Below are 13,416 nucleotides of genomic sequence, written 5' to 3'. Positions count from 1 at the left end.
CAGAGAGAAGACACAAAAGCTTGTAAGCACAAGCCACTAGGCTCAAGGACAGCTTCTATTCCACTATTTAACACTTGGAAATGTTTCTCCAGTACAAGAAGATGGACTCTTGACATCACTATCTGTCTTGCAGCCTTGCACACTCTGTGCTTTCTGTGTAACTAACCGTTCATTCTGCATTCGGTTACTGCCTCACTGAACTGAATAAAGGAATCTGTACAGATGGTATGCAAATCAAAGTTATACTCTGAACTGCAGTACTTGTGACAATGATAAACCGATTCTTATTCAGACTCAAACTGTACACTCGCAAATTTCTACAGATATACAATGGAGAGCATTCTAACTGGCTCCATCACCATCTGGTAGGGTGGAGGGGGGGGGCGGGGGAAGCCACTGCACAAGATCAAAGAAAGCTGCAGAGTTACGAACTTGGTTAGCTCCATCATGAGCACTAGCCTCCATAGTATCCAGGACATCTTCAAGGAGTGATGCCTCAAAGGGACAGCATCCATCATCAAGGACCCCCATCACAAAGCACAAGCCTTGTTCTCATTGCTGCCATCGGGAAGGAGGTACAGAAGCCTGAAAACACACATTCAACAATTCAGGAACAGCTTCTTCCTTTCTGCCATCTGATTCCTGAATGGACAATGAATCCATGAACACTACCTCACTACTTTTTATTTCTATTCTTTTGCACTAGTTATTTAATTTAACTATTAACTATTAAATTGTTAAATAGACCATAAGACCATATGGTCTTATGATCTATGGTCTAAATTGTTAAATTAAATAAGTGGTACAAAAATCTATATATTTATATATACTAACTGTAATTCAATTTTTTTCTCTAGTATTATGTATTACAATGTACTGCTGCTGCAAAGACAACAAATCTCATGACATATGCCAGTGATATTAAACCTGATTCTGATTCTGAAAGTTTCAGACAGTTCCCTGCAGCAACCACAGGCAGAATGCTACATATGTTTTTCCAAATAAACCTCAGGCAGTCTAGATTGTAGTTATCACATCCTAAGTCATTTCAGCAGCTTCCCAATCATAAATCAGTGGCCAGAAAAGATCCCATAAAAAAGAAATGGTGTAACATCATCATGAGAACTGAATATCCTGAGAAAGACAGCTGGGGTCAGGGCTGGATCTAATACTTTCCGCAGCCCAGCTTCTCCCTGAATCAATGCTTCCTGTTCCAGCAAATTCACCACAGGCTGCCCTACCTCAAGGCCAGTCTCTCTCTCATCTGCTCTTTGTGGGGAGCTCATGCAGCAGCCCTGCACTGTGACCGTGGTCAGAGTCAGGGTCTCCTGAAATTCACCTTTCCTCAGGATTCCAGCAGCTCCCCTGCCAACCCAACCTTATATGAAGTTCGCCGCATCGCAGGTCAAAAAAACTTCCCCCAAACTAATTCTTGTTGCATTGTTCTATTTTGTCAGAATCATTATGAAAAGATTTCTCATTTTAATAACAGAGAGAATGCACAAAACAAGAGAGTGTTCAAAGGAATTGTGCAGGACTGTTCTGTATGGTGGGTGGTGGGTTTCTGGTGGAGGCAGATACAGCAGAGATGTTCAATAGACCGTTAGACACATGAATGTGCAGAGGATCGAGGCATATGGACCTTGTGTAGGTAGAAGGGATTAGTTTAGTTAGCTATTTAATTACGAGTTTGCCTGGCACATTATATACTGAAAGGTCTGCTTCTGAGCTGTTCAAAGTACATTTACTGACCAAATTAAGCAACTTGCTACCAGGTGGTCTCCATTATCTTTGTCATTGGTTGGTCGAATTAATGCCATTAAGATGATGGTATTACCCAAATTCTTATATTTATTTCAAGCCAATTTTTATTCCTAAATCTTTTTTTGATTTTATTGACTCCAAAATATCTTCTTATCTGTGGCAGAATAAAAATCCTAGACTAGGCAAAAAATATTTACAGAAGCCTAAGAAGGAGGGTGGTTTGGCTTTGCCAAACTTGAGATTTTACTATTGGGCAGTTTATATACGATATTTAATATTTTGGACACAAGAATCGACTATAGCTGCTTGCCCACAATGGGTAAATTTGGAATGTAAATCTGTACAAGACTTTTCATTGTTTTCAATTTTAGGATTTTCACTTCCTTTTTCTTTATCTAAATTGAATAAACAAATAACTAATCCTATAGTCAAATATACATTGCGAATTTGGTTTCAATTTCGTAAATTTTTTGGTTTGAATAAGTTCATTTTATCAAGCCCTATAATATCTAACTTTTTTTTCGGCCCTCTTTTATGGATCAAGCTTTTCTTTTATGGAAAACAAAAGGTATAACATGTTTTCATGATTTGTTTTTGGATGATAGCCTTATGTCCTTTGAACAGCTATCTAATAAATATAATTTACCTAAAACTCATTTTTTTAGATATTTGCAAGTTAGAAATTTTTTGTATAATGAGTTACAGTCTTTTCCGAAACTATGTCCATTGGACATTAATGAAAGAATTTTAGCTCTGAATCCTTGTCAAAAGGGTTTAGTAGCTGTCATTCATAATATGATCATGAAAATACAGCCAGAAGTATCAGAAAAAATTAAGACGGAATGGGAAAAAGAACTTCATTGTCTTATATCCACTGAGCAGTGGGAGAAAATTTTACTATTAGTCAATTCGTCTTCTATTTGTGCTAAACATGCCCTAATACAATTTAAGGTTGTACATAGAGCTCATATGTCTAAGGATAAACTTGCTCGATTTTATTCTTATGTTAATCCAACCTGTGACAGATGTCATTCTGATGTTGCTTCATTGACCCATATGTTTTGGTCTTGCCCTTGTTTACAAAATTACTGGAAAGATAATTTCAGTATTATTTCAATAGTTTTGAATATCAATTTCCAACCGCATCCTATTACTGCAATTTTCAGTTTACCAATGGTGGATAATAGTCATTTATCCTCCTCATCTCGACGAATGATTGCATTTGTTACATTAATGGCTAGAAGATCTATTTTATTGAATTGGAAAGAAATTAATCCTCCAACTATATTTCAGTGGTTTTCTCAAACTATCTCTTGTTTGAGCTTAGAAAAAATTAGAAGTGTTGTTTTTGATCCTTCAGTTAAATTTGAAGAAACTTGGAGACCATTTATTCAACATTTTCATATGAGTTAAACTGTCTTTTCCTAAACCTCACTTTTATTATCCTTAATTATTTGGATGGAGGTTCAGAGTTATTGGCACTACTGTATATATCCGACATTATGCAATGGCCCATGTTGGTTAGTGTTTTTTTTCTTCATTTTTTTGGGAGGTTATATATATTGATTATTATATATTTGAATGTCTACTTAAACTATTAACTATGTTCTCTCAAACTCTTTGTATTCATGTTTCATTTATGTTTGCCTAAAAATTAATAAAAAGATTTAAAAAGAAAGAAAGAAAGAACAAAGTACATTTACTATCAAAGTATGTACGCAATATACAATTCTAAAATTTCTCCCCCCACAGACAGTCATGAAACAAAGAAGAACCGTGGAACCAGCTCGTTCAAAGAAGAACATCAAACATCAAACCCCGCCCCCCCATCCCTGCGCAAAAAATTCACGCAAATGGCAAACAAAAAAATGAGTAAAAACGCAAAATATAAAACACAAAATCAAAAGGCGGATTTCAGTTTAGTTCAAAAGTCACTCAAAAGTAGTAACAAAAGGGAGTGAGCAGAAGTAGAACAAGAATCCGTGTTCTGAATGGACATTGAACCCATGAACACTACCTCCCTGCTTTACTGCATTACTTATCCATTTAACTGTTATGTATGTATATTTACTGTAATTCACAGTTCTTATTATATATTGCATAATAATTATATATTGCATTTTATGTAATTATTATATATGGCATTGTATGCTGCCGCAAAAACAACAGATCTCATCACATGTTCCAGAGATATTAGACCTGATTCTATCTGGTGATAACTCTTCTGAAACCAGTTCATACTGACTTTCTGGTACTGTCCAGGTGAATCTCTTGGCCCAAGGATCTGGTGGGATTCACCAGCAGGAACATTATTGAACATTATTCACCTGCAGGAACATCATTGCCCAATGGTGCACAATGGTTCTCTAACTTGTAATGACCAGTGTGCACAAGAATCTTTTTTCCCCAGTGATGACAGAATGTGCACACTGAGTAATTTGTTCAATAAGAAAACAGTATACTGTAAATAAGCCTGTTTTAAATCTGCAGAAAAATCATCGCAAACTCCTCGTTGTCTACACCGTCAGAATCAGAAACCTGAAAAGGAAACGTGATAGAGTATGATTGTGAAATATATTTAACACGCCAGCGAGGTAGAGGATGACAACCTTTTGTGCGCAGTTTAAATTCCTTGTGCACTAGTAGCAAAAGATGTGTGCGTGCACACGGACACACCTCAGAGGGAACACTAGTGGTGCATAATAAGAAAATTAGGCTTATCAAAAAAAAACAGTCCAAGTTCCAGAACAAAGATCCTTGTGCCTGAGCATCATGTGGAAATTCCAGAAGTTAATTACTAATTAATTATTCAGTATTAATAATAAAGAAAAACAGCTTTTCCACTTCTGGTGCACTCTTCGATTCCATCAGATAATAATGTGATGTTGTTGCTGGCCTTGTGAAGTGACACAAAAATATGGTCACCACATCTTAAGATAAGCAGGAAAATAACAAGTCTAATCTTGTTTGTTTGTACATCTCTATCTGACTGCCTTTTTTTAGATACAGTTAATGTTCTACTTTCCCATTAATTTAAAAACAGAATCATATTCCATAACTTGTTCACAACAAACAAGCTATATTATGAAATAATGCAGATCAGAGATCTAAAATTTCTAAATAAATCAACAGCTCCCACACTGAATAAATGCCAAGGTCGCAGGTCAGACATTCTTTCCAAGGAAGCTTGGCAATACTTGATGCACATACTGAGCTCTGTGTGGCTTTGAGTGGCTTGCAGATGTTATTATTGCATTTGAAATCATCCATGGATTCCTTAAGTAGATTACAATGGCAATTGCAAGTTGTGGCTTTTGTTAAAAGTGGAAATTCAAATGTTCGACAATTTTCTATTTCCCCAATTTCCAGATGGTCACTTTTAGATGAATAGTTAAGGCCTGATTCAAGTTTATTCTTATCGTGAGTAGCCTCCTACCACAGTTCCAGACGTCCGATTCATGATATCAATTACTTTGTAGAAGTCAAGCTTGAAATTGTTTGTTTTAATTGGATTGGTTCAATTCTTGAGCTGTGCAAAGTCTGACTCTTGTTCTCAGATCTGTGCACCAGACAGGTCCCTAGGTCTTCGACCTTGTGGATTGTATAGTCACAGTGGGTGCGGTGAAATCACCAAACTAGCATCATTAGAGTTTTCTCATTTGATTGAAAATTTTTGCTTTATTAAATCTTTACAACTCTGTATAAACATACTTGAAAATTATTTCTACACAGATTTTGCTGTCAAGTCATGAATTTAATTCTAGACTAATTCTGGCCTGAGTATTCTCTATGTTTGCGGGATGTCCCTGTTACGGGAATTTGAAACCCAGAATAATATTTGGCCTCAAAGGTCTCCAGTGCTTTGAGGCATAGATTGTCTTTCATATTTGGAATACTGTGGTTATTACATTTTTCTCATTCATCTTTAGTCATAGAGAGATTGCGATATATTTTCCTGACCTTCTCTGAGGATTGTCAACCTGTCATGGTGGAGAGGCTTGAGAGTGCCTGAGATCCCGAGAGCGATGTTGTCTGGAGTTTAGCCATCTGGAGCTTAGCTCATGGTAAGGTCAAGGAGGAGGTTCCAGTCAAAGAACAATCCAACCAAGGCCTCAACAGTGGAGCTCGGAGAAGATGATGACACAACACAATGACAGTGAAGGTGGAGGAAGGCAGCAGCAGTGAAGGGTCCCCATTTGTCTAGCATTCCATGCCACTGGACCCAGACCCTGATTATGTTGTGGCTTTCCACGCAACAGACTCCCCACATTAAACAAAGTCAAGCACAGTCATTCTCACTAAAATCCTGATTGTTCCATTGTGAGCAGCAAGTGGTGAAGGGACAGGAATGTGAGGTCTAGAATCCCTTATAGTTATGAGCTAGCCCCAGAATACATGGATCCTGGATCAGCCACCGGAGGACTATCCAACAGACAATCCCTTAGGAAAACATCAACCTCAACTTGGGTGCTCACACTGCAACTATTTTCCTGGCTTCTCTAAACCTATAGTCAGTGATTGATCAGCATTGCTTTTGCTTTGGTAAAGATCAAAATGACGAGCAAGGTGCAAAATAGAGAAACAAACAAGATGCTGGAGGAACTGAGCAGGTCAAGCTCCCGAGGTGGGAAATGGGTTGGTTTTACCTGGATACCTGGCTGGGAACCATCAAAATGGAGCCCTAAGCCACGAGGGTCAAGGTGACAACAAAGACACATAGCCAGGAAGGATTCTTGATTCCTGGCAAGTCTCGGTGAGATGAAATGGTCAATGTGCAGCAGGAATCCTAGAGAGCGAGGGACGCACAGAACTCTCATTGAAGGTAGAAAATTTCCTTTCAAGTGAGCATAACTTCGAGAGACTCTGCTGCGGAACACCGGAGAGTTGGCAATAACTGGTTCCAATACCCAAAACCATAGCAAACTGTTGCTTCTCCAGCATCTGCAGTCTCCTGACTCCGTGGAAGACAGGGATACAGGCAGCAGGATGTGAAATCATTTGAGTGGAATTGCTGGACTGTACTTTTCTTTTATCAGTCTTGGCTTTCAATCTGCCTCAGGGTCACAGAGTAAAACACAGCACGATAACTGGTTCCTCAGCCCACGCACACCATGCTGACCAGTCCCAGTTGTCCACATTTGGCCTGTGTCACTCTAAACCTTTCCTAACCATGGTCCTGTCCAAGTGCCAGGGCGGAGATGCCTAATACGTGGAGGCATAAGTTTAAGGTGACTGGGGGGAATGTCAGCAATATTTATTTTACATAGAGAGTGGTGGGTGTGTGGAACACCTTGTCAGGGGTAGTAGTGGTGGCAGATACATTCGGACATTTAAGAAGCTCTTAGGGAGGCACGTGGAGGATAGAAAAGTGAGGACTATGTGGGAGAGTAGGGATGGATTGATCTTAGAGTAGGTTAAATGGACTTTGCAACATCATGGGCTAAAGGGACTCTGGTGTGCTGTGATGTTAAAAGGCCTGAACAGATTAGATATGGAAAAGTTATTTCCCATGGCAGGGGAGTCTAGAACAAGAGGGCACGACTTCAGAATTGAAGGAAGTCCATTTAGAACAGAGATAGATAGATAGATAGATAGATAGATAGATAGATAGATACTTTATTCATCCCCATGGGGAAATTCAACTTTTTTCCAATGTCCCATACACTTGTTGTAGCAAAACCTCAGTATGTGCGGTTGGGAGACTGTAGGTCTGACACAGTGGTCAGCAGCACAGGAGCGCCACAGGGAACCGTACTCTCTCCGGTCCTGTTCACCCTGTACACATCTGACTTCCAATATAACTCGGAGTCCTGCCATGTGCAGAAGTTCGCTGATGACACGGCCATAGTGGGGTGTGTCAGAAATGGACAGGAGGAGGAGTATAGGAAACTGATTCAGGACTTTGTGATATGGTGCAACTCAAACTACCTGCGTCTCAATGTCACCAAGACCAAGGAGATGGTGGTGGACTTTAGGAGATCTAGGCCTCATATGGAGCCAGTGATCATTAATGGAGAATGTGTGGAGCAGGTTAAGACCTACAAGTATCTGGGAGTACAGTTGGACGAGAAGCTAGACTGGACTGCCAACACAGATGCCTTGTGCAGGAAGGCACAGAGTCGACTGTACTTCCTTAGAAGGTTGGCGTCATTCAATGTCTGCAGTGAGATGCTGAAGATGTTCTATAGGTCAGTTGTTGAGAGCGCCCTCTTCTTTGTGGTGGCGTGTTGGGGAGGAAGCATTAAGAAGAAGGACGCCTCACGTCTTAATAAGCTGATAAGGAAGGCGGGCTCTGTCGTGGGCAAAGTACTGGAGAGTTTAACATCGGTAGCTGAGCGAAGGGCGCTGAGTAGGCTACGGTCAATTATGGAAAACCCTGAACATCCTCTACATAGCACCATCCAGAGACAGAGAAGCAGTTTCAGCGACAGGTTACTGTCGATGCAATGCTCCTCAGACAGGATGAAGAGGTCAATACTCCCCAATGCCATTAGGCTTTACAATTCAACTGCCAGGACTTAAGAACTTTTTTTTAAAGCTATTATTAATGCTTTTTGAGTTAGTGATTTAGATGCATATCATATTATTACTGAGTTAAGTATTGTATGTAATGAGTTTTTGCTACAACAAGTGTATGGGACATTGGAAAAAATGTTGAATTTCCCCATGGGGATGAATAAAGTATCTATCTATCTATCTAATTACATACAATACTTAACTCAGTAAAAAATATGATATGCATCTAAATCACTATCTCAAAAAGCATTAATAATAGCTTTTAAAAAGTTCTTAAGTCCTGGCGGTAGAATTGTAAAGCCTAATGGCATTGGGGAGTATTGACCTCTTCATCCTGTCTGAGGAGCATTGCATCGATAGTAACCTGTCGCTGAAACTGCTTCTCTGTCTCTGGATGGTGCTATGTAGAGGATGTTCAGAGTTATCCATAATTGACCGTAGCCTACTCAGCGCCCTTCGCTCAGCTACCGATGTTAAACTCTCCAGTACTTTGCCCACGACAGAGCCCGCCTTCCTTACCAGCTTATTAAGACGTGAGGCGTCCCTCTTCTTAATGCTTCCTCCCCAACACGCCACCACAAAGAAGAGGGCGCTCTCAACAACTGACCTATAGAACATCTTCAGCATCTCACTACAGACATTGAATGACGCCAACCTTCTTAGGAAGTACAGTCGACTCTGTGCCTTCCTGCACAAGGCATCTGTGTTGGCAGTCCAGTCTAGCTTCTCGTCTAACTGTACTCCCAGATACTTGTAGGTCTTAACCTGCTCCACACATTCTCCATTAATGATCACTGGCTCCATATGAGGCCTAGATCTCCTAAAGTCCACCACCATCTCCTTGGTCTTGGTGATATTGAGACGCAGGTAGTTTGAGTTGCACCATATCACAAAGTCCTGTATCAGTTTCCTATACTCCTCCTCCTGTCCATTCCTGACACACCCCACTATGGCCGTGTCATCAGCGAACTTCTGCACATGGCAGGACTCCGAGTTATATTGGAAGTCTGATGTGTACAGGGTGAACAGGACCGGAGAGAGTACGGTTCCCTGCGGCGCCCCTGTGCTGCTGACCACCGTGTCAGACCTACAGTCTCCCAACCGCACATACTGAGGTCTATCTGTCAAGTAGTCCACTATCCAATCCACCATGTGAGAGTCTACTCCCATCTCCATTAGTTTGTGCCTTAAGGAGGAATTACTTCAGTCAGAGGGTGGGAAATATGTGGAATTTGTTGTCACATGCGGCTGTGGAGGCCAAGTCATTGGGTGTATTTAAGGCAGAGATAGATGGGTTCTTGATTAGCCAGGGCATCAAAGGGTATGGGGTGAAGGCTGGGGAGTGGGGACAACTGGAAGAATTGGAGCAGCATGATTAAAAGGGGAGGAGACTCGATGGGCCAAATGGTCTACTTCTGCTCCTAAATCTTATGGTGTTATGGTCTTATGTTCTATAATCTAAGTACAGTTATTTTACCTGCCTCAACCACTTCCTCGGGCAGCTCATTACCTGTACTCACCACCCTCTGGGTGAAATAGTTGTCTCTCGGGTTCCTATTAAATCTCTCCCCTCCCACCTTAAACCTGCGCACTCTCGTTCTTGATTCCCCAGAGTGGGGAAAAGACTGTTCACTCTCTGTACCCTCATGATCTGACTCACCTCCCTGAAGTCACTCCTACGCTGCATTGAATAAACTCCTAGCCACAGCTTCAGGATGCTTCGAGAACTCCCCTGTACCATCATTACCTCAGCAGAGCTTCACACCAACGTCGGCCATCCTCTCAGTCTGTTTCAAAGTACATTTATTATCAAAGTATGTCTAAGTTATACAACCTTGAGACGTGCTTGCTCACAAGGCAGCCACAAAGGAAGAAACCCAAAAGAGCCCAATTTTAAAAAAACTCCAATGCTTAATGAAACAGAAAAAAACACAAATCATGCAAACAATAGAAACAAGTCTATCTGTGATTATCCTTGAGTTTTCCAGAAAATCAATCAGGATAACATTTATTATTTTGAAACATAGCGTGGAACAAGTCATTCCACCCCACTGAGTCACACCACCCAGCACCCCAGTGAGATACCCAGCACCCCACCGAGACACCCAGCACCCCACCAAGCCACCCAGCACCCCACCGAGACACCCAGCACCCCACTGAGACACACCACCCCACTGAGACACCCAGCACCCCACCGAGCCACCCAGCACCCCACCGAGACACCCAGCACCCACCGAGCCACCCAGCACCCCACCGAGACACCCAGCACCCACTGAGACACCCAGCACCTACCGAGCCACCCAGCACCCCACCGAGACACCCAGCACCCACCGAGCCACCCAGCACCCCACCGAGACACCCAGCACCCACTGAGACACCCAGCACCCACCGAGCCACCCAGCACCCCACCGAGACACCCAGCACCCACCGAGACACCCAGCACCCCACCGAGTCACCCAGCACCCCACCGAGACATCCAGCACCCCACCGATACCCAGCACCCCACCGAGACACACCACCCCACCGAGACACCCAGCACCCCAGTGAGACACCCAGCACCCCACCGAGACACCCAGCACCCCAGTGAGATACCCAGCACCCCACTGATTTAACCCTAGTCTAATCACAGGTCAATTTACAAAGGCCAATTGACCTTCTAACCAGTACATCTCTGGACTGGGACAGGAAACCAGAGCACATGGAGGAAAACCATGTGCACACAGAAAGGACACTTGCTTACAGAAGATGCTGGAACTGAACTTAGAGTTGGTCACAGGACACAGAGGGGAGGCTAAGGGATTACTTCGAGTCAGTGGACTGGGCCATGTTCAAGGACCCGTCTGTGGATCTGAATGAATACACCATGATTGCCATGGACTTTATAAAAGTAGTTGTAGGCAAGTGTGTCCCAACAAAATCATTCAGCATTTTCCACAAGCAGAAGCCCTGGATGAATCATGAGATCTGCTATATTCTGAAGGCCATGTTAGAGACATTGAAGTCTGGTGATGAAGAAAGTTACAGAAGGTCCTGGAACAATCTCCAGAAAGCCATCTCAGGGGCAAAGTGGCAATTCCGGACTAAACTTGAATCTGACAGCTGTGACAGGGTTTGAATGTTATCACTTCTTACAAAGTGAAACCGAACAACGTAGGTGACAACAGACCTTTGCTTCCAGATGAGCTGAATGTCTTCTATGCTTATTTTGACTGTCAAAGCATGGAGGAACCATTATGAACTCCCACAACCCCCAAAGATCCAGTGATCTGGCCCAACGTAGCACCTGGCCAAGTACTAAAGTTTTGGGCTGATCAACTAGCTGGGGTGTTCAATGAAATCTTTAAATCAAGTCAGATCAAGTCAAGTCAAGTCAACTTTACTATAATTTAACTACAGGCATATATAGAAACGAGACAATGTTTCTTCGGACCAGGCTGTAAAGCACATAACACATGGCACTCAATAACTCATGAAGGTAAGGATAAAATCTATAGATAAATCACTATAAATAACAAACTAAAGTGCATTAATATTAAATATTGTAAGGTATGTAACAGGTTAATCAGTGACACTTCAAAAACAATGCAGCTGGGAGTTCAGAATCCTAACGGCCTGGGGGATGAAATTGTTTCCCGTCCTGACCGTTCTTGTTTTTATGCATTGTGGTCTCCTGCCTGATGGTAGAAAGTCAAAGAGGATGCTGGATGGATGGGTGGGATCCTTGATAACACTAATGGCACTGTGTACGCAGTGCTCCTGATAAATGTCCCTGAAGGATGGTAGGGAGACCCCTATGATCCTCTCAGCTGTTCTCACAGTAGGGACCTCTGGTCCAAAGCTTGACTGCTCCCATACCAGATGGAGATGCAACTTGTCAGGATGTTGTCAATGGTGCTCCTGTAAAACACAATTAATATGGGGGAGGTGGGAGCCTCGCTTTCCCCAGTTTTCTTAGGAAGTGGAGGCACTGCTGTGTCTTCTTATTTAGGGAAGTGATATTAAGGGACCAGGTGAGGTCATCCGTGATGTGAGGTCCCAGGAATTTGGTGTACTTAACCTTCTCTATGGAGAAGCCATGTATTCACAGAGAACGATGGTTCGCCTGCATTTTCCTGAAATCCACAGTGATTTCCTTTGTCTTCTCCACGTTCAGACTTAGTATTTTTTTCACACTAATACACCAGCCGCTCCGCTTCCTCTCAATACTCCATCTTGTCATCATTCGCGATAAGGACAACCATTGTTGTGTCATCCACAAGCTTGATGACACGGTTTGAGCTGGATCCTGCATCAGCAGCGGGCTGAGCACACAGCTTTGGGAGCACCAATTGGATGAGATATGTTGCTGCCCATATGGACTGACTGTGGCCTTACTGTTAAGAACTCCAATCTCCAGTTGGAGAGGGAGGTATGGAGACCCAGTGAGGGCAGTTTTCCCACCAGTTTCTGGGGTATGATGGTGTAGAATGACGATCTGAAGTCTACCAACAGTGGTCTGGCATGTGAGGCCCCAGTTTTCAGGTGGGCCAGGACAGAGTGGAGGGCAGAGGCAACTGCATCATCAGTGGATCAACTTGAGCAATATGTAAACTGGAAATGGTCCAATGAAGTCAGGAGAAGACTTTAATGTGCTCCATGACCATTTCATAATGATTGATGATAATGCCATCGGGCATAGTCATTTAGGCAGGTTACTGCTGCCTTCTTTGTCAGTGGTATGATGGTTGCCGCCTTGAAAACTGAGGGGTCAATGGGTTGTTCCAGAGAGATGTTGAATAGATCCATCAGAACCTCTGTTAGCTGGTATATTATTGGATCCTGGAGCTTTACGTGGGTTGACTCTGACCAGGGTCTTCCTCACCTCATCTTCAGGCAGGTGGAGAGTCTGCTCCTCTGGGAGAAGGGTTGCTATCCTTGCCAGCACTTCGTTTGTGCATTAAACCGGGTGGAGAAGACATTCAGCCTCTGAGGTAGTGAAGCACCCTGGTCACTGACACATAGCATAGACTTGTAGTCTGTAATCATCTGAATTCCCTGCCTCATGCACCTCATGTCTCCAGTATCACAGAAATGGCTGTAAATTCTCTGAGAATAATCCCATTTCCCCTTCCCTATGGAGCGGGTAAGCAGAGTTCT

This window comes from Hemitrygon akajei, chromosome 21 (genome assembly GCF_048418815.1).
Source record: "Hemitrygon akajei chromosome 21, sHemAka1.3, whole genome shotgun sequence".
Taxonomy (NCBI): domain Eukaryota; kingdom Metazoa; phylum Chordata; class Chondrichthyes; order Myliobatiformes; family Dasyatidae; genus Hemitrygon; species Hemitrygon akajei.
The sequence above is the reverse complement of the archived record's forward strand: the minus strand, read 5'-3'. Positions refer to the sequence as shown.